The sequence below is a fragment of the Rhinatrema bivittatum genome, chromosome 4 (genome assembly GCF_901001135.1).
Source record: "Rhinatrema bivittatum chromosome 4, aRhiBiv1.1, whole genome shotgun sequence".
In the NCBI taxonomy this organism is placed as follows: Eukaryota; Metazoa; Chordata; class Amphibia; order Gymnophiona; family Rhinatrematidae; genus Rhinatrema; species Rhinatrema bivittatum.
Window position 1 is genome coordinate 72634802 of NC_042618.1, and position 18778 is coordinate 72653579.

At 44.8% G+C, this 18778-nt stretch overlaps 1 protein-coding gene across 4 annotated transcripts in view; it reads right to left on the bottom strand.

The window, feature by feature from the left end:
- Window positions 1–18778, bottom strand: part of FRMD6 (FERM domain containing 6) — a 321577-nt gene that overhangs the window by 118169 nt on the left and 184630 nt on the right. For 2 of the 4 annotated variants that reach the window (XM_029598338.1, XM_029598334.1), the window contains exon 1: window positions 1738–1869. The exons of the other annotated variants lie outside the window; for them this stretch is intronic. The gene's annotated coding sequence lies outside the window, so the exon portion shown is untranslated. Of the gene's footprint in view, window positions 1–1737; window positions 1870–18778 lie in introns of those variants that run through there. 4 annotated transcript variants of the gene reach the window in all.

Consider the following 18778-nt stretch of genomic DNA (forward strand, 5'->3'; position numbering starts at 1 on the left):
ATGTTTAACCAAAAATAAACAAGATGGATCCTTTAGGAAATAACCTCATTTACAGGATGCTGCTTCAATAGTGTCACAACTGTAACAGTCACAGGAATCAGATTAAAGGTAAATTCTAATTTAGCCATGGTAATAGAACTGATTAACAAGAAACCGAACCCCTCCTTCCCCCCCCCCCCCCCCAAAATCAAGTGAATGCAACCACAAAGTTTCACCCACTCCTTCTCAAAGGGTCCGGACAACTGCAAGGAGGCACTTGAGGGATCTTGAAACCTTGTTTTACATCATCATCATCATCTTTGGATATTATTATGCTGACCCAATAAATGGTCTGACAGCACAGCACGACACCCAGTTCTTAAAAATCCTGGACTATCCTAAATTTCGGAAGGGATCTGACATGATGCACAGGAAAACATGAAGCAACCCTGGGGCAGTTCTGAAATCAGAAAAGCACATGCCAGCCATCACATTAAAAGGCAGCACTTGCCTAAATTATGAAAAAGCATAAGATCATTTTTTCCACCCCCCCCAATGTTTTCATGGTTTCCCGTTCTATGCCACTGGCGCCACAAACAAAGGAGTTTAACCACTTCATCCCATCTGAGAAAACTGCTTGTACCCGACAGGATCCTGCCTGATGAATCTCTTCCTGGCAGTACAGTTCAGTGTCCAAGATACTTCCTCGGAAACAAACGATCGGCACCACTCGGTCTCCACAGCACTCGAGATGAAAAGGCTCAGTTTGACAAGTTTCTGCCACTTTAGACACCGGGATTTCAATGAAGTGGGGGGAGGGTTTGTTAACAGGTTCTTTACCAAACGCTGAACGAACAGTCGATGGCTGGGCACCGCCACGAAAAAGAAACTCAATACCTAAACTAAAAAAAATGCAGGCAAAGCCGCCGCGTTATTCAAATTCTACGAGACGGACGTGACACGGGCACGGCCACCACTCGCTCGTAAAAGTTTCCAGACACAACCCAGGCGCACAAATACAGATTTCCTTCCTGCAAATGCCAGCAGATTCGCCTAGACTGGTATTTAAGAGGCTCGTGTAAATACCTGGATTCATTCCCTGCAGCCATAAAAGCATCTTCAACCTCCTCTCCCCACCCCCCCCAAAAAAATAAAATAAATGAAGCTTCGCTTCCCTTCCAGCTGGAGTTATAAACAGTAACTTACGACCCTGCCAAATGCCATTCCGAGAGCACCCGGAATGGAGCAGCCACCAAAAGCCCAGCGCGGTGATTACTTTCCAGCAGGGAAAATGAGATCCTACCGGACCGATCGGGGTATAAAACCCAGCGAGATCGCCACACCACTCCTTCTGCCGGCCCTTTACTCGGCCCGTTTCCCTCTTAAGTTCTCTCCCCGCTTTTACAGGAGGAGGAGGGGGAATCGACTTGGTTGGAAAGTGCCCACAGCAGCTCCCCGGGAGGAGAACCGGGTCGTGTCCCAGGCAAGAATTACAGGAGTTGTGCTCGCCCGCCAGCGGCTACTGGGGCTGCAGCTCCCCCTGCTCGGGCACTGGCCCCGCTCTCCCCCTGCTCGCAGTCGTTAGCAGATCCAGCTCATCTTTCACTCTCGCACTTAACTGTCCTCATGTGCTATTGCAAAACAAACAAACCAAAAAAAAAAAAAAAAAAAAGCTCGTTCTCTTTAGCGTTAATCTCCTTTAACCATGGCGCGCAATTCTGCACTCTCCCGGATTCTGCCGATTAATAATTACTGTACCTCGGCTCGGAGCAGGGCAGCCTCAGACCTCACGCGCCGAAACTCTCGCCTCCTCTGTCTCTCTTCCTCCGCCGCTCTGTCAGCCAGCGCTGGTGACAGCATCCCCAGCCCAGCCCACCTCCCCGCTCCCCCTGCAGGCCGAGCGGCTCCACGCAGCCCAAACAGGGCCCGGGGCGAGACAGAAGCAGCCGAGCCAGGGGAGGACGGGACGTACCAAGCCTTCCGCACGAGGGGGGGGGGAGGCCTCCCTGTCTACCAATGGCAACATCCCGGCGGATGTTGCAGTCTTGCAGAGGATTACTTTTGCAATTCCTTTGCTGGTCGGGACTCGCCTTTCTGCTCGTTTTGCAGAGCCAAATGGTTTGCACCAGCCCTCTTCACCAATGCAATAGTTAAAAAAAAATGGGAGGAAATGTTTTTGTTTTTCCTCCCCTCTTGTTTGGTATATATTGTAGTTGCCCACCCCCTCACCCCAGTTTTAATCTCCCAGGACTCTTCCCACTTCCAGCCTTTACCGTCGAGTGCTACCAGTGCGGGCTGAGTTGTTTACAAGGACGGTCTCCAGCCTCCCAATCCGCTTTCTAACCACATCGCCCTAGCACCGTACATCAGATGTGCCCTGTTTTCGCTTTGTTCAAACAAGCCAGCAACACGACTGAGGACTTTTCAATAAAAGCTTAAACAGAAAGTGCTTTTATATGCGGATCATGTCCGGCACGTGGTTTCCTTTTTTGCAATGCTGCGCGAGTCCTGCGATTAAGTCTGGCGCTGAGGCATCTAACTTCAGCAGTTGTTTTTGTTTTCAGCGATACTGGCATAAATCGAGACCTGATTTTTGACTAGGCTCTATTTTCAAACAATTTTGCAAAAGACAGAATAGGATAAATCCTTTCGAAAAACAACAGCCAATCATTTCGGTCTGATGTTCATTATTTAATAAATATATCTCCTGCCAATATACTTCCGTGGAACAAAGTACACAGGAGAACACTGATTCTAGTCGCAGTCCATTTATCAGAACTTTTTACAACGTTCCTTAGAAAATGTTTACATAATATCTAAGGTATTTTAATACTAATATTAATATTTAAAAACTTCCAATTTTAGTTTTTAGAACCTTTTCTACTTGCGGATTTTTTAGCCAGAGAAATTATTTATGATGTGTGTTATAATGGACTACTTTTGGAACAGATGTTAGTGATATTATTTAAATCTGGGTCCCTCCTGTGATAAACAAGACTTTTCTCTTAATCTGACTTACCTGGTCAACAAATTAAAAATCAGTTTTAAAAAGTCTGTCTGTGTCATCTAACCAGGGTGATGGGTGAGTGACAGTGTTGACTTTGCATGCAGAATGAAGAAAAAATAATCTGTGGGTTAGAGCAGCAGTTCCCAAAGGGTAGGTCTTCACCCCGAAATGAGGTCACAAAATCAGTGGACGGGATCAGAGAAACAGGGTTGCCGCCCCCCCCCCCCTCCAGATCTCCACTCCAATCTGCAGCCGGCACAGCAGTCAGCATGGGATTTATGATCCAGCATGCGTTCACAGGCAGGGGCGGATTGCAGGAAAATATTGGCTAGGGAGATGTTTTTCAAAACAGGCCCCATGGGGTATCCAACCTGCAGCACATATGTCAAGAGCTCCCAAAAACAAGCCAAGTCAAACCTAGAACCTAGCAGAATTGAGCCAAAATATATTCAAAATAAACTTCATCTTTCCTAAGTAACTAAGAAGTTGAGCACATTCTAGACCAGGGGTGAGCAGAGCTGCAGCCCCTGTTCCATCCATGCAAATTGGTTGGGCCCCCTCACATCTGCTTATATCTCTTATAGAGATATATCCTGTATTCCTGGTCTGGCTCTCGAACCAGTTGCAAGTAATGACGCACACACGCTCAGTCACAAACAGATTTTTAGATTGCAGAAACTTTATTGGCACATACACACTGATACCCATAAAGACACATTCTCATTCTCAGACACAACAAGCACCCTCACTCCCTCGCATACACGCACGACAGCTCCCAATCTCTTACACATATACAAATTCCTTCACAATCTCCTCACAAAGACTCACTCTCTCTGGCAAACACACACACACACATAGGCTCGCAGTCTTACACACAAATAACCTCTATACACAGTCTCACTCTTTCCAAGGGCCTGCTCCGCTCATGGCATGCTGGGACTTGAACTTCCATCTTCACCACGAGCGAGATGGGCTCCGTTCATGGCACACTGGGACCTGCACCATCTTTGCTGTGAGCAGGATGTGCTCTGCTTGTGGCATGCTGGGGCCTTCTCACTCTTTTTTTCACCATGGCATGCTGGGGCCTTCTTTGCTGCGAGTGTGATGGGCTCTGCCTGCAGCATGGTGGGGTCTACTCCATCTTCACCGCAGTGGGATGGGGTCTGCCCATGGCACGCTGGGGCCTGCTCCAATTTCTGCATTGGAATTTCTGTGCAAAAAATGGAAATTCTGCCCAAATTCTGTGCTCTGCAGTAGCGCAGAATTCCCCCAGGAGTAATTTATAGTAACAGATTTTACATGAAAAGTAACATTCAGTGTTCTAAAGTAAAAATATCACATATAATGGGGCGGATTTTAAGAGCCCTGCTCGCCTAAATCCGCCCAAATCCGGGCGGATTTAGGCGAGCAGGGCCCTGCGCGCCGGTGAGCCTATTTTACATAGGCTCACCTACATAGGCTACACCTACATAGGCTCACCTACATAGGCCTACCTACTTTTGCTTGTGCCTGATGCGCCAGCAAAAGTACGCCTATTCGCGGTATTTGAAAATCGACCCCAATGTGTATTATATTTACATGCACTGCTGTGGTACTAACCAGAAAACTCTGCAGCCATATAGCATTGGGACTATTGTAAAGCATGTCAGCCCTCAGAAAGCTTTAAGTAAACTGAATTACATTATAGTAAACCTCCCATATGAAAACAATATTATCTGCCAGTACTCAAACAGTAACAACCCTACCTATGAAAAGGCAACGCTGCAAACATTATACCAGGCCCTAAAACACCAATAAACATGACATTAGGAAAACTGAACAAGCCAAGCTTAAGATCCTTACACAGAAACTACATGCTAGCAGAATACCTCACCTCAGTCACATATGCAGAACATGGAAAGATCCTCATTAAATACTGAATAAAAAGACAATAAAGTATAACTAGAAACATGCAGACAAAAACTGAATTGGAAACAGTAACAAGAGAGATTCCGTATACAGTGCAACAATGGCAAAACAGAAACATCACTATTCCTCAAACAATAAAATCAAGATATATAAACCATCAATCATAGTAATAAAACCATACTCATAAAAAAATTAAATATTTCAAAACATCTGATGAATAGAACATCCAATTATTAAAGATATATAACATTGTTTTTAAAATTTTCCAAACATCAATAAAATATTTCAAATAGCAGACACATCAAATAATACCCAATAATTACAACTAAGGCTAAAATAATCCTCTGCTCTCTATACCTGGAAACTTTAGATATATGCACACTCTAACATACATGTTCATTCTTGCACAAACTCCCTTATGTTCTCTCACACTGGCTTACAAACTCTGGCTCGCACACATGTTCACTGACTCACTCTTGCTCACACACATACTCAGTGGTTTATATAGTTCTCTTGCTCACACATATGCTCATTGGCTCACTCACTCTCGGTCACACACATGCTCTGGAAACCACAGCAAGCCTGACTGTATTATGCAGTACAACAATGGAAAAGCAGAAACATCATCATTCCTCATAAAACATTAAGCAATAAAGTCAAGAAATACAGAACGTCATTCATAATACTATAACCATACTAATAAAAAGAATAAATATGTCAAGCAGGCAACAGCCAGTGAACATCCAGTAATTAAAATGAATCAAATTTTTTCTATTATTTCCCAAACACCAAACATTTCAAACAGCAGACACATGAAATAACACACCAAAATTAAAAATAATAGGATTAATAATCTCCAGCTCTCCATACCTGGGATCTTTTGATTTCCAATCACCCACAGATTGTTGCGGATTGGGGGAGGAGTGCCTCATAATTTTTATCCTCTCTCTCCCCCTGTCACATACACACATGCTGTCACATACACAGGCTCTCTGTCACTCACATATATACTGTCATATACACAGGCCCTCTTGCTTTCACACACCCACACAGTCTCTCTCTTTCTCACATACACACAGTCTCTCACAGATACATGCAGGCTGTCTCATTCTCTCAAACATATGCAGTCTCTCACACGTATGCAGGCTCTGTTCCTTTCATAGATACGTAGTCCCTCACACACTTGCAGGCTGCCTCGCTCTCTTATACACACGCAGGATCTCACACACGCATGCAAACTCTGTCACTCTCATAGACATGCAGGTCTGACATACAGATGCAGGTTCGCTCATTCTCTCATACACACATGCAGGCTCTCTTGTAAAAACGCAGGCTCTCACACACATACATGCAGGCTGTTTCATACTTACATGCAGTTTCTCTCCCTCTCACATACACACCCAGGCACTCTCTCACATACACACAAATATATACACATACAGCTTTCAGGCCTCCCTCTTTCTTCTGGGCCTTATGTTTGCCTGCTGTTGGATGCCAGTGCTGCTCCTGCAAAGGGGGGGGGGGGGGGGGGTGGGCCGTGCAGCCTAGCAGGTCTCTCTTCTGGCTGCGGCATGATGGGTTCTGCCACGGCCCCGCATGGCTCTCTTCTGGCTGCAGCAGGATAGGCTCTGAAGCAGCCCCATTTCTTTTCTTTGGCCGGGAAGCTGAATAAAAAATACATGATGGGAGCGACCGGCCCAACGGGGGAAGCCCAATCCCATGAAAGTCCAATCTGCCCCTGTTCACATGTGCGCTCCAGCCCCCTTCACAGGCCTCCTGTTAGACTGGAAGCTCGGGCAGAGGACCGGGGCCTGTGAGCGGACCTGATACCCGTGGCCTGCACTGATGGCTGCTCCCACTGTGTCCCTGCTTTGGGTGTATGGGATGAGGAAAGGGAAAGGAAGGGAGGTCTGCTATTTTGTTTTGGTCGTCATCTTGGGGTCCTGTGAGTTTTCAAGTGTTAAAATGGGGGTACGGAGCAATTCTTTTTCCTTGTATTTTATTTTTCCTTGTATTTCTTTTTATTGTAATGCACAATTTTCTTTTATCTTATTTACTGATTTTATAATGCTACTTTTATTGCCTTGTTTTGATTATTATTTATGAATTGTCTATTTATGTTTTTATTATGTATGTACCCTTTGTTCATCGCCTAGGCCTGTCGTGTTAGGCGATTATAAATTTTAATAAATGTAAATGGGTCATACTGGAAGGTCAATAATATGAAAATGTTAATACAGAATAGATAGCAGCCACTAAAAACATGAATACATATGTGTAACCATTTGGAGACCAAAATGCTTGTCTGCTTGGCTCTGGTGCCTGCTTATATCAAACTGCTCTTCAAGAAGAAGGCTGGTTAGTTCATAGGACTAATGCCTTATCCTCCCCGAAGTCGGTCAAAGCTCTTCCCAATAGAAAATTTAAAAGGTCCTTTCCCTGAGTTACTGGATGTAGTTAAAAAGTACTTTAGAGGTATTGACATCTTGGTCATGTTATTCCTAAAGAAAAAGACAGACATCCAGAGCTGACAATTCAGAGAAATATCATCTCACCAAGAAACATTTCTGGTTTCTTTATGGCACTTAAGGGGGTCTATTTTTGCATTTTTCTGAATATATTTTGTGTAAAGACCAAAAAGTCCCAGTTGGGTAACTAACACAACCACCTGGAAAAGTCTGATATGTAACTAGTGAAGGAAACCTAGGCATGTCTCTGCAATGGCATCTCCCAGAAACACTATTTAATAGGATGGGATAAGCTTATTCTATTTTTTTTTTTAATAAATATGTACCATACTTGATTATTATGATCTAGAACTTTTATTTGATGTATATTTTCCAGACAGAGGAGCTTTGTGCACTGAAAATGTTTTAATCTGCTTCTATAGGTTTTTATAAATTAAATATTTAGTATTTTAAACTGTACACTTCTTAGAGATTGGTAGCATGAATTTGTTATTTTAACGGTACCCCATCTAGAGATTCATTGTAAGTGTTATATCAAATGTAATAAATAAAGTCCACTTTAAAGCTGACTGTGCTGAGGTACTATTGGAATACTTGATAGTTCAAATAGATTGTTAAAATAATGATTACAACCAGTAAAAGACTATATTTGAGCTTATATCAGCAATGATTTGTCTTGTCAATGCCCATCTGGTTTGCAAGCAGTAGGATTTTGCTTGGGGCCTGCAAGCTGCAGTGCCAGACCTGCTTAAACAGGAAGCTGTACCCTCTGTGTGCTGTGCAGTGTTGAAAAAGTGTTCCTGACAAGTGGAAATATTCACCCTGGACCAATTGCAAAATGTTTCTGCTAAGTCATTCATTTTGAAATTTTTTTAACAAACTAGTGAATCTCTGGATGCAGCTATGCAAGCAAGAAAGACATAAATTACATCATAATCACTGTATTCTACTGGTCCATTCTGGCTGTGATGTCACAAATGAAAGTGTACATATACTGCGTGAACTAATAAGAACCCAACTCCATGAGAGGGAGTCATGTTCATGGTATTAAATTCATTTTCTGTGATGCGTTTGGCAGTCCCCGGGCCTGCCCAGCGAACTGATGTACTTACCTCCAGCCCCGAGCCTGAAACAATATCCTCCAATGCTAGGGCAGGCCCACGAACAGATGCACAGCAGACCACTACACTCAACTTGCCTCCTATGCTGCTACTTCCTCCGGGCCCTCCTAAAGTGTGCACGTGCCCGACATTGTTCTTCTTAAAGGGTCCGCAGTGGAAAATGCCGGCAGCGACAGATGATGACATCACTTACAAAGGCCAGCTCAGCAGCACCTTCTTGCCTCAGCAATAGGTCGACTACTGTTTAGTAGAACAAGTTGCCTCAGCATTCCTGGTCTTCGTTCCTGAGTCCTTGGTCTTTGATTTTGAGTTCCTGGTCTGTTTTCCTGAGTTCCTGGTCTTCATTCCTGAGTAGCTGGTCTTCGTTTCTGAGTTCTTGGTCCGTTTCTTCTTTCTGTGTTAGTCATCTGTTCTTCAGTGTCTTCTCCTGCCCGCCTGTGTTGCTCCTTTCCTCCCTGCTTATCTATCCATCCCGTTTTCCCTCAGACAGATCTTCGGCTTTGACTTTGGCTTGACATTCTTCAATGATTGAACTCCACCTACCACTGACCACTGCTTGACTCTTGACCATGCCTGAACGCTGCCTGCCTCAACCACCGCCTGTCTCCAAGTATGCTTGTATCCAGCCTGCCCCAGACCCCAGCCTGCAACCTGGCTTTCTCCACAGACTTCCAGTTTGACAGCAGAGGCCACCATCTAAGATCTGCCAGCCCCAGCACCCGAGGGCTCAACCTAAGGGGAACGAGTGCTAGTATAGGTGAAACTCCACCAGCTGACGATGGGGACTTGCAGGGCTCCTCTCTGCAGTTTGCACTAACTTCCCCTCAGCCAAAGGGTTCATGCTTGCAACATTTTGAAAGCTCTTGTTTGCTTTGTCTGTGTGTCCTCATTACATGGTAAGGTCCATAGAGCAGGGACTAACTCCTTGCTGTGTCTGTACAGTGCGGCATAATTGTCTAGTGGTGCTACTGAAATGGCAAGTAGTGCAATAGGAGCAGTTGAAGGGAAGAAGAACAGATGGCAAATATATAACTGCTAGAAGGCATGTGCAGTTTAAAACTATTTGTTTAGAATTTTTTATTTTTTAAACAAGCTAGACACGCAAATTGCATTTCAAAGTAATGTAGAAGTTCCATAGAGACAGTCAATATATAAAATGCATCTGTCACAACATAGAAAACTCCAATATAATAATGCCAAAATAGCATCAACACTTATAGAACACAGTTATCAATCAGGCTTTTCCAGAGTTGTCTTTCACTGTTCCCAATCATTACCCCATCTATTCATGTATCTGTCAAACCTTTCCCATAATGCAAATGTGATCTGCTCCAGGGAGGCAATTGCAATCACTGATCTGTGCCAAAAAGCTAAGTGTGAGAGGATTTCCAGAAATACGCAATGGCAGCAGCATGTACAAAGTGAGAGATCAGCTGTTTACTTTACTTAGATATCTCTTGTGATCCCCAGCATCCAGGCAGAGAAGACTGTGCCTGCATTTCCAGTTGTGCTCCAGGGATGCTCTCCATTTCTCCCTGAACCTCACTGCAAACTATATCTACCTCAGTATAAGTACCAAGCCTTCCACAGCCTCGCCAACAAAGCAGGCCAGAGTTACTAAATTTAGTAAAGAAAACTGGGACCCTAGAAGTACAATGTGGGGGTTTCTACAACATTTCTTGACTTTTATTACAGACGGTGAATGAAGTAGGAATAGACTCCCAAATCCTCAGCCAATCCGTATTATCAAATTTGAGACCCAAGTCTTGATTCTAGCTACGTATTAAGCTTTGGCTCATCTCCAGCTCCTCTCCCCCAATAATTTTATTTGTGATTGTTGGATCAGTAAGAACTTTTTCCAAACTAATACTGGACCTGAGCGTCATGGAGTTGCCAAATTTCTCAGTATGTAAAGCATACAGCATTCTTTGAAACGTACATCTTTTCCTATTTATAACCATCGCTCCTGCTGGTAAACCTTTTAAGCAGCAGAATTCAGTTTAGTTGGAGCATTCAGTTGAGAAACATTTTAGTTGCAGATGGTCAGACAGAAATGAGGATAAAATGTGTGGCAAAGTAGGCTCTGCATTCGCTATATCCTTTCAGGATTAGTGCTTCATCAGTTCCAAATGGCTCAATCTTCAAAACCTATTTTAATGTCTGACAAGAGAATTCTGGGCTCCGTATGCCAGAGATGAATGGAGCAGTTATTTATATTCTGGAAATTTAGCACAATTTCAATGTGGGTCATTTTACTAGGTAGATTTCCAGCCTGTTCACTTACTGCATTAATGTGAGGATATATTCTGAGAGGATAATGTCTTGTAGAGATATGAATCAGAACCGGAATCGGTTCCGATTCCGGTTCCGATTCACATCGTGATTTTTTTTTCTTGCGGCCCGATCAGGTTTTTTTATATCAGCTGTGCCTGAGCCGATAAACAAAAAACCCACCCGACCCTTTAAAACAGCTCCCTTAGCTTCCCCCACCCTCCTGACCCCCCCAAACGTTTTAAAATTACCTGGTGGTCCAGTGGGGGTCCCGGGAGCGATCTCCCGCTCTCGAGCCGTCGGCTGCCACTAATAAAAATGGCGCCGATGGCCCTTTGCCCTTACCATGTGACAGGGTATCCATGCCATTGGCCGGCCCCTGTCACATAGTAGGAGTAATGGACGGCTGGCGCCATCTTTAAAAATGGCGCGAGCCATCCAGTTCTCCTACCATGTGACAGGGGCCGGCCAATGGCATGGATACCCTGTCACATGGTAAGGGCAAAGGGCCATCAGCGCCATTTTTATTAGTGGCAGCCGATGGCCCGAGAGTGGGCGATAGCTGCTGGGACCCCCACTGGACCACCAGGTAATTTTAAAATGTTTTGGGGGGGGGGAAGCTAAGGGAGCTGTTTTAAAGGGTTGGGGTAGGTTTAGGGGTTGATTTTGTGTGCCGTTTTTCCTGCCCTCCCCCAAAACGATAAGAGAACCCCACGAACAATTTTGTGGGGTTTTCCTATCGGTTTCGGGGAGCCCCCGATTTCTGACGACTTTGAAAATATCGGGCGAGATTTTCAATCGTCAGAAAAACGATTCACATCCCCAATGTCTTGCCACACAGAAATAGCTACATTGTTAGACAAAGTGGTTTTAATTTACAGCCAAGAACAAACCACTTGATCTCATGTGTGCTGCAGGAATGTGGAAATGCTTTTCACACATTGTGTGTTTATTCTCTCATTCATAAAAGTAGAGTGGTCAGGAGCAGGTTACTGGACATCTCTAGCTATTAGCTGAGAGCCAGAGATCTCCTCTGCTGGGGAGGGAGGAGAGTTAGAAAGAGCCCTGGAAGATGCCATGTCAGTATATCCTTCGTGCTTGTGATCTCTTAAGTCTCACTGTTGTCAGTTATTGTTGTCTATAATATATGGCACCACATCTGGGCTATACCTTTGCCCTATTACACTGAGACAATGAGGAGCTTATTCTTCCAGCAAGGGTCTGGGTGGGAGGGAGGGCTATCTTCCCTTCTTTTGCCACTTGAGGTACTTTTGGGTCGAACTTGATGCCTCACATGGGTCCTAGTAAAATTCTACACAAATAAACAGCAACCCTGAAAAGCTGCAGGTGGAAACCCCATTTTATTGCCATGGTTTGCAGGCAGGATGGGTAGTGGGCTCTATGACATCATAACAGCCACATTTCCTTAATTAGAAAATATTGGGAGGAAACAAAAGTATCCTAGGATTGCCAATACGAAAAAATGTTATTTGTTTCAGACTATTTTTTTTTTTTCAGTGCCAGAGCTTCTGAACTCCCAAACCAGCAGGTTTTTTTTTCAGTGCTCTCCAGTGACAGATGCATCTATTACTGGTTCACATAATATAACTGTACAACTAATAGCCTAACCCAGATTTCTATAATCACTGGCTGGGCTCAGGTTGTCCTTTCTCTTTAAAAGGGTTTTAGCCTAAGAATTCAAAACAAATTGCACAGAGAGCATCTGAGCTCAGGGTATTAAGAGCCATATGTTGGGCATAAGTGTATGAAATCCATCCCTGGCTGGTACCTTCTCCAGGAATCTCCAGCTCCAGTAGCAGAATCCTCTGATCGACTTTAGCAGTTCACACAGCACGTAAAGCCTAGCCCTTAACTCCACTCATTTTTCTTGATTATAGATTGTGGATACTTTTATCATTTTACTCACGTAATCACCTTGTCCACGGTGGTTTCGAGCACTAGTTAAGACACGTTAAGGTATCATAGCTGATCATGGAACATCAAAACTGGGGAAATGAATGAGCTGGTGGGCCTCATCTGTCATCGCTTTCTATTTTCACTTTTGTCCTTCACCACCCATGATCAGAAACATGTTGTGGGAGATTTGTGAGACCCCCCTTTGTCCCATAAAGGTGATTTCATTTTTAATGTCAGAAACGCCCCATCATTCCCTGCTTGTGCAGAGCAGATTTAATAATAAATAACTCGCCAATCATTGAGTAATAAGTGGTGATGACAGGTTTCTAATCTAAGAGCATTTTGTTTGACTTTTCTAATACTGCTGAATTCTGTACATTGCATATGGGATTTTTTTTTTCCGGTAAGCTTCTTCTCCTCACCCAACTGGAGCACACTCCAGTCCAATACTCATTCACCCACCTTCTTTTTCTCAATCTGGGGTGCCTTGACAGTGTAACCCCTTAGTGGGGTTTTAACCCCAAGAGCACACAAACTTATTTATTCTCTTCAGGGCTGCTCCTGCTAGCAAATTCCATTCCATGCTTAACTCTTAATCCCTGGGGGGGGGGGGGGGAATTCTTTTTATGGGGGTAAATTCTTGCTTGTGGCCCATAGAGCGTTATGCTGTTCCCATTGTATGTGTAGGTTGTAGGTGCATCTCATGAGGTGAGAGGCTGTAATAAATTAGACAGGACCAGGAACTCGGTATGGAAATAAGAGTTTACTGATTTGTAATCATAGATTCAAGTCCATTATAGAAACATAGAAACATAGAAATGACGGCAGAAGAAGACCAAACGGCCCATCCAGTCTGCCCAGCAAGCTTCACACACTTTTTTCTCTCATACTTATCTGTTTCTCTTAGTTCTTGGTTCTATTTCCCTTCCACCCCCACCATTAATGTAGAAAGCAGTGATGGAGCTGCATCCAATAATGTTGACGTTATATCTGACATGGTGGTACAAGTGTGGTTCTAGGTAGGAAGTTAGGTGTCCCTATATTCAGGCACCTGGATAGAGCCCCATGATGCCTGAATATAAGGACACCTACCTACCTAGAACCACACATTTAATGTGAAAGCTCACCCAGTGGCTATCCGGGAATCCAAGTAATGGGGTCCACAACTTCACAGCAAAAATCCTACCTTAAGTCATCTTCCCCTCGGTCACCCAGCCCGCCCTGTTCCCATAGTGTGGAGATCTGACTGGGGTTTCCCGATCTTGTTCTTCCATCCTTGATTTATTGATATTTCTGAGGGGACGTCTTATAGGGAAAAGTCAAATGGGATCAGGCTTGTTCTTAGCACTGTAATCCCAGTAAGGAGGGGGAGATCCAAAACCTCCCCACTCTGTTCAGAGTGAAAAAATACTTCAAAAGTTAAAACTGGATCTCTCTTCTGCCCTCACTGTCTCTCGCAGCAGGATCCATCACAGGTGCTTGCCCACTTAGGGCTTAGAGTAGGCTCACAGGTCTTTGGTCCCCTGGTGAGAGCCCTTTCACCCCAAAAGGGGTTATCAGGTGTAAAAATCTCTCTCTCTGTAAATTAGTAGAAGGACCCTCTGGCAGGATGAGGTATCACTTCTAAATGAACCTCCATCTGGGTGAAGCTGAGAGGCCTCACCAGAGTGTAAAACTTAAACATCCTTACTGTTCAAATGCTTCCTCAAACTGATCCCAAAGTGCCCTAAAATCTTCTCAAGTGAGTTCTATCCAGGGACAGTGACATCTGGTGGCCGGACCTGGGGGGGGGAACGTGTCTTCCACAACAGCATTTATCTGACTCAAGGACATGACAATATTGCCTCCTGAGGTCGTCAGATGTTCAGTGACACCTAAGGCTTCCTATACATAATGAGTGAATGTAAGAGTGGCAAAACAACGACTGACATTAATGTGATATTTGTTATATTATTTCCCTGTATTACTTGCCTTATATCTTAGAGCTTTAGTAAGCAACTTAATATGTATTGGAACTTCATATGATATGTGTTAATTCTGTTTATGAATACTACCTATTTAAACCATGAAAATTTGATGATTAATAGTTATAAATGTTACTTCTGTAAACCATTGTGATCTTTATATGGAACGACGGTATATAAAATGTCTAAATAAATAAATAAATAAATAAATAAATAAATATACTCTGATGAGCCTAAGAAGCAGGAACACAGGTTGAAAATGAAGGCTGGGTCATGCCACAGAAATCCATTGTGTCAGTTCTCTTACATGTCTCATGGCGTCTATTGGAGTATACCAGGTTTCAGAGATAGGCAGCACCATAACCAATTATCATTGTAACATAATCTATTTTGAGGTTGCTGAAAAAAGTGAAATATAAATCAAAAAAATAAGTAAACAAAATAAGACATGGGAAGGAACCATGGATGGAAGAGAGAGAAAAGACCCAGATAGAGGCCATAAGGAGAGGGAAGGACCCAGGATGGTGCTCGATTCTCCAAATGTGTGTGAGTGTGTATATGTGTGTGTGTGTGTGAGTGTGTGTGTGATAGGGATGTGAATCGTTTTTTGACGATTTAAAATATCGTCCGATATATTTTAAATCGTCAAAAATCATTAGAGGCGATATACAATAGGAATTCCCCCGATTTATCGTCAAAAATCGTAAATCGGGGGAAGGGGGAGGGGAAGGGGGAGGGCGGGAAAACCAGCACACTAAAACAACCCTAAAACCCACCCCAACCCTTTAAAATAAATCCTCCACCCCCCCCGAACCCCCCCAAAATGTCTTAAATTACCTGGGGTCCAGTGGGGGGGGTCCCAGTGTGATCTTCCACTCTCGGGCCACGGGTGCGTTAATAGAAATGGCGCCGGCGCTACCTTTGCCCTGACAGGGCAAAATGGCGCCGGCACTACCTTTGCCCTGACAGGGCAAAGGTAGTGCCGGCGCCATTTTGATTCCTGTCCCCCGACGTCACGAGCGCAGGAGAACGCTCCCGGACCCCCGCTGGACCCCCAGGGACTTTTGGCCAGCTTGGGGGGGCCTCCTGACCCCCACAAGACTTGCCAAAAGTCCAGTGGGGGTCCGGAAGCGACTTCCTGCACTCGAATCGTATTGCCGTATTGCAAAATGGCGCCGGCCGTATGGCCGGCACATTTTGCAATACGGCAATATGGCCATACAGCCGGCGCCATTTTGCAATACAGCAATACGATTCGCGTGCAGGAAGTCGCTCCCGGACCCCCGCTGGACTTTTGGCAAGTCTTGTGGGGGTCAGGAGGCCCCCCCAAGCTGGCCAAAAGTCCCTGGGGGTCCAGCGAGGGTCCGGGAGCGATCTCCTGTGCTCGTGACGTTGGGGGACAGGAACCGAAATGGCGCCGGTGCCATTTCTATTAATGCACCCGTGGCCCGAGAGTGGAAGATCACACCGAGACTCCCCACTGGACCCCAGGTAATTTAAGACATTTGGGGGGGGGGGTTTGGGAGGGTGGGGGATTTATTTTAAAGGGTTGGGGTGGGTTTTAGGGTTGTTTTAGTGTGCCTGTTTACGATTTACACGATTAAAAAAAAAAAAAAAAAACCGCGACGATCCGATTCCCTCCCCCCCCAGCCAAAATCGATCGTTAAGACGATCGATCACACGATTCACATCTCTAGTGTGTGATTGTAGGGAGAAACTGGAGTATTATTAATTTCCACATGACAAAAGGAAGAATACTGCATGTAACTTGGATTTTTTAATTTTATTAAAAGAAAATTACGTCAACTGTATCCTATGTAATATTTCACAAGGGTAGCTGCATAACAAAAAAAGTGTGAATTGTAAGAACATACAAAGAAGTGCCATCGAGGACTAAAGTGGCCTACTTGCTGGGACACACATCTTTGCATGTCTGCAATCCATGCATATAGGATTGTCGCAGGGAATGGGCAAGAAAGTCACCATGCTGGGGGAGAAGGAGGTTGCCATGCTGCCCTTTTGAGTTAGTCTGAGAGCACCCAAGCACTAAAGGGAAGGGGGTTGCTGTTTTGTGCAGTGACTGCCCTGCATGCAAGTGCATCGATCTGAGAAAACCTACCCTATTGGGCCCCTACCAAGACAAGTCCAGAAGTACCTGCACATAGTGATATCATAATTGATGGGTACATTAATGCTATATGGACTTTTGAATTTTTGCACAGGATCTTATCTTTCCTTTAACTATGTTGAGCTCGGCGGCCCGCAGTCCCATTCTGCGGGTCGTCATTCTTACCTCCAGTCCCGACCCAATGCCAGGAATCCTCCTCGCCTGGGCAGACCCCCAGGAGGATGACATGTCCGACTGCCGAACCTGACGAGGCCCAACGCCACTCCAGAGAGAGAAGCTGCTGGCTCCACTGGGGCTGCCCCTAGGTGTGCACGCATCTCACCTGCACTGATTTAAAGGGCCCACGGTGGAAAATCACCCGCGGTGCTTCCCGATAATGTCAGGACCACCAGCACATAAATGGCTTCCCACAGCAATGCCTCCTTGCTTCAATACTAGGTCAACTCCCTCGGAATAGTGCTATCTCTGCATGTCTGGTTCCTGCCTTCTGTTCCCATTCTTGGTTCCTGGTTTCTGTTACTTTGTGTGTGGCTCCTGAGTTCTTGTGTTCTGTCCTGGTTCCTTGGCAGTCTGGTTTGTCTTATGAGTTCTTGTCTTGTGGTCAGTATTCCTTTGTCTGTCTTCAGCATCTCATCTTGTTCCTGTGGTCCCTTGTCCTTCCTCGTCCTCTTCATTCCTTGTCTCTTCGGATTGGACTTCTGGCTTTGACCTTGGACCGGACTTCTGGCTTGACCTCAGATTGGACCTCGATGCTGCTGACCTCCGCTGTCCCTGACCCTTGCTTCTGTTTCAGACTGAACTCCGCCTGTCCAAACCACTGTCTAACCACGACACTGCGAGAACGCTGCCTGCATCTGACCACAGCCTGAACCCGACCCTGTTCAATTACTGCCTGTCCTGACAGCTGCTTGTCCTGACTCCACTTCCTACTCCTAGCTAGCCTGCGATGACTTCATTGCGATGAATCTTATCCCCCACAGAGGCCCACACCTAAGATCAGCCGGCCCCGGTACCAAGGTCTCAACCTAAGGGGAACGTGGGCTGATATTAGTGAAGCTCCAGTTGGGCCTCTGCTTCAGCCAGCTCCAACTGCTATCGGTGGGGACCAGGTTGCCCAACTCCCCCTGGGCTTCAGGGTCCACATCCACAACAAACTACTAGATTTTTAAGTTTAATTAGCTTATCAAGATCTTGCTTGAAATGTACTCTGCTGCATTTTTCATTCCTTGCATATTTTATTTTTTAAGCATATTATCTACGGCTAAATGGGCAAACAGGAAGACTAGGGCAGAAGGTTTAATGCATATTCCAGAACCCATCCAAAATCTGAAATGCTGAATAGTGCAATTCAGTTTCTATCAGGGGCCCTGTGCAGAACGGCTACAAGCCAGCACACATGTTCCTACTTTTCATGGCTTAACCGAGTATACCAGTTTAATCTAGCTCATTGTAGGACTCACTGCCTACACGTTTGCAACGTACTAATCGCCATTTTTCACTGGCATGAAAAGAACAAATGACAAAGTCAAAATGTGCTTCAATATATTGCACAGCATAGCCGTAACAAGAAAATACATGGTTTTAGCCAGAAGGACCAGAGAATTTTCTAGCAATGAAAGCCTCCTATTACTGCACTGTTTAGTTTGACCAGAGGCACTGAAGCCTTGGTTTCCAGCTGGGTCAGATTTAATAAGCATTTCATCCTGGACCATAAAGCACTAAAGACGAAGAGCATCTAATGGAATTCTTCTTCATTTGCTTGTTAATGTTTATACAGCTTCTCCTCTTTTCTTTATCCCCCATGTTTTGCCTTTCAGGCCTACTTTCCATGTGTGTGTGTATATCCAGGTGTCCCTTCCTAATAACTTTTGTGTCTGATGTCCGATTCAAACCAAACTTTCAGGACATGTCAGGGGCTCCAAGGGGATCCTGACTAATGTATTTTTTTTTTTTTGGGGGGGGAGATCTACCTATGGCGTACGTGCAGATACGCGCATATACGATTGTCGCGGAAC